This window comes from Panthera tigris, chromosome A3 (genome assembly GCF_018350195.1).
Source record: "Panthera tigris isolate Pti1 chromosome A3, P.tigris_Pti1_mat1.1, whole genome shotgun sequence".
NCBI lineage: Eukaryota > Metazoa > Chordata > Mammalia > Carnivora > Felidae > Panthera > Panthera tigris.
In genome coordinates, this window is record NC_056662.1 from 17,229,340 (window position 1) to 17,232,305 (window position 2,966).

Sequence of the window (2,966 nt, forward strand, 5' to 3'; positions counted from 1 at the left end):
CCAGAGGCCTTCCTTGACTATCCAATCTTAAGTAGCCATCTGCTTGTTACAGTGAGCGCTGGGTGTTGTATGTAAGTGATGAATCACTAAATTCTCCTCAAACCAACATTACACTATAGATTAACTGGAATTTAAATGAGACTTTGAAACAAAGAAGCCATCCAGTGGCTGTCATACAACTGAGTTAAATTGTCTTCCCACTCTTACTACTGATGTTTTGCTTATTCACTTATTGCTGAATTGTCTTTTGCTTGTCTCAGCTTACTAGTGTCTGGCTTCCCACATAGCAAAGGGCTGTCTGCCTGGTTCAAGGCTACAATCCCAGTGCCTAGAACAGTGCCTGACTTACTGTTGGTGTTCAACTAATACTTGTTTCAGGAATGAATGAGTCCTCCCAGGGAAGCAGGACTGCTGCTAGCCCAGATGGCTGCTATAGTGTATGAATTAGAAAAGGCACCCTTTGCTCTGCCTGATCTTGTACAGTGAACATCCTGCCCAACTGCCTGGTAGCGCTCAGAAGGGGGTGACCTCTCTAGGCAAGAGGAATACCAAGTGCAGAGAACCTGAAGGAGGAATATGCTTCATGTGTTCGACAAAAAAGGCTGGTGTCTGTGGAACACAGTGTGTAAAGGGGATTGTACAATGAGAAAAAATCAGGAGATGTGGTTGGGGGACAGGTCATGTGGGGCCTCAAAGGTTGTGGTAAGGAAGTTTTATTAGTGTTCCAAGTACAGTAGGAAGCCATTGGAGGATTTAAGGAAGGGAGAGACATCGCATTTACGGTTTGTTTATTCTCAGTTTTATTTCCTTGCCTTTATGGGTAAATCTGTTCTAACATTTTTCTCAGGTATATGATTTGGGAGAAACTTTTAGTTCGAACGCTAGTTCTCCCAAGGGTCGGGGACTTCTCTGAAGACTGAAAAATCCTCAGACGACACTTTCAGGTGCAGCAATTAGGTCCCAAACGCACATTGACTGTTCTTTGAAAAGCTTTCTGGCATTCATTGCTGCTAATTTTGAAGGTTACAAATTTTCAGCTTTCTGCTATCGGTGACAGAGGCACAGAGCAATACTAATTAGGAAAAATCCCAAGTAGTTGATTGTGGCCATTTGGTAGAGTTTTGTAATGCAAATAAAAACATGCGTACAGCTCTTCCTTTGGAATGGGAATACCTATTCAGCCTGGTATTTGGTTTCAGAATCTATCTGCCTGTGAACAGGATGTGTGACCTCTGTGCGCGTTTTTACACGTGAGTACAGATTGAATTGACAACTTGCTCTGGTCTCAATTTCTTCTCTTGAAACGAAAGGAAAAATACATCACTTCTTCCAAAAGTATCCTTTACCATATTCTCTCATTTCTAAGATGCTATAAAGAAAAAAAAAACACCCTTGGTTAAATTGTAGCTTTTGGGGAACAACAACATAAACATTATATTAAAAGGATATATCAATAGCAAGAAGGAGTCTCGTTTCAGAGAAGTTAAATGTGAAGCCAAGTATCTCTTAAATCGATCATTCTCTACTTCGGAATCAAAGCTAATATGGGACTGCTAAATTCTAAGTGCTTTGAATACTGACTCATTTAATCCTCAAGGCAATTCTTGAGGTTGGTTTCTTATCCCCATGTTCCACATACAGAAACTGAGGCACAGAGAGGTTAAGTAACTTTTCCAAGGCATGAAGGTAAAGTGTGTTTACATATTCCACAGTCTGCAGTGACGTCTTCACAGTAATATTACCTGTTATTATTTGTAGATGTATTTTCCATCATCTTTGTTGAGCAGAGCTGAGCCCAACTTGACAAAGAGCCAGCCTGCTGGTCCTGGCTGGATTCTGAACACTTACCTCCCTAGCTTGACTGTCCAGTTCTGGAGTTCTGATCCAGAGCCCAGAGCATTTGGCTGATCTTGGAACCCAGGTTCATCCTCCCACGTGGACCAGCATTTTGACTGGATTTTGTTTGTTCCAAGTCAAGAAAGAAGGAAATACTCAATTATAAAACAGAAAAAAGGAAATAGAAAGAATGCCTTTCTTTTTCAACCCTAGGTAGAGTCCGCCTCTCTGCTGAAACTCTTCTTTTTTTTAATGGCTGTAAAATGAGGGAGAAATTGAGAACAATGACAACTACCAAAAGAGCATTTCCCTTTAGGCAAACCTACGTGTGACACTCCATTAACGATACCTGAGTCGTCTTCCATCTAGTGGGAGCAACACAATACTCACGTTAACCAGTCCCTGATGGTGCCAGAAGCAGGTGATGACTGGTCAGTTTCCATCCTGTCAGTCATTTTCAGGCAAACAGAGGGTGTCTCTGGGTTCCGCGTGGACACATAGTCGAATGTTTGCAGCACTGCTTGTAGTTCTGTGAGTGCTTGATGCTTGGTCTGCAGCTTATGGCAGAAAGAGGATGAAGAGCTGGACGGACGTAGGTCCTGGGGTCTTCACACCTGCCACTCACTCAGCTGATGTCTGTCAACTCTGAGCCTCAGCATCCTTCATTATGCAGAGAAGAAATAGTAATCGCTTATGTCAGCAGGTCATTGTGAGGAGTAAGTGGCTTGAAGCCTAGGAAAGTGATTTATAAACAGGAAGCTGTGGGAAATACTAGCTTCGTTATGATGTATGTTATGTTCAGTGAGCTTTTGATTTGCCACAGAGTTCGCTTGTGTAATTCTGGGTATTTTTGTGTCCTGGGACCCTTTTGCCTGTCCCTTCTCCTTCACAAGTTGCCCATCTGTGAGTTCCTTTGGTACTTGGCAGTTTGTGTATCCATTCACACATCAGTGTCTCCACTCACCCAACCTACTGAATGCCTGTTGTATATCAGGTACTAGGCTAAGTTCTGGAAAACAAAGATGAATCACATAAGGATGGTTGTGGCCCTTAGGAAGCCTGTAGGCTAACGGGGGAATGGAGGAGTCCACAGAGGAGTGTCATCGGGTGCGATTGGCACCGTAACTCAG

The 2,966-nt window shown here is 42.9% G+C and overlaps 1 long non-coding RNA gene across 2 annotated transcripts; it reads right to left on the reverse strand.

Annotated features, from left to right (window-relative positions):
* Window positions 1–776: 776 nt before the first annotated feature.
* Window positions 777–2,530, reverse strand: LOC122236964. 2 transcript variants are annotated; one of them, XR_006215148.1, is made up of 2 exons: window positions 1,849–2,530; window positions 777–1,369 (listed from the first exon to the last, which is right to left on the reverse strand). It is a non-coding gene; the product is annotated as an uncharacterized LOC122236964 (long non-coding RNA). The 2 variants fall into 2 exon arrangements; XR_006215147.1 differs by having other exon boundaries at window positions 1,743–2,530.
* Between the last annotated feature and the right edge of the window lie 436 nt (window positions 2,531–2,966).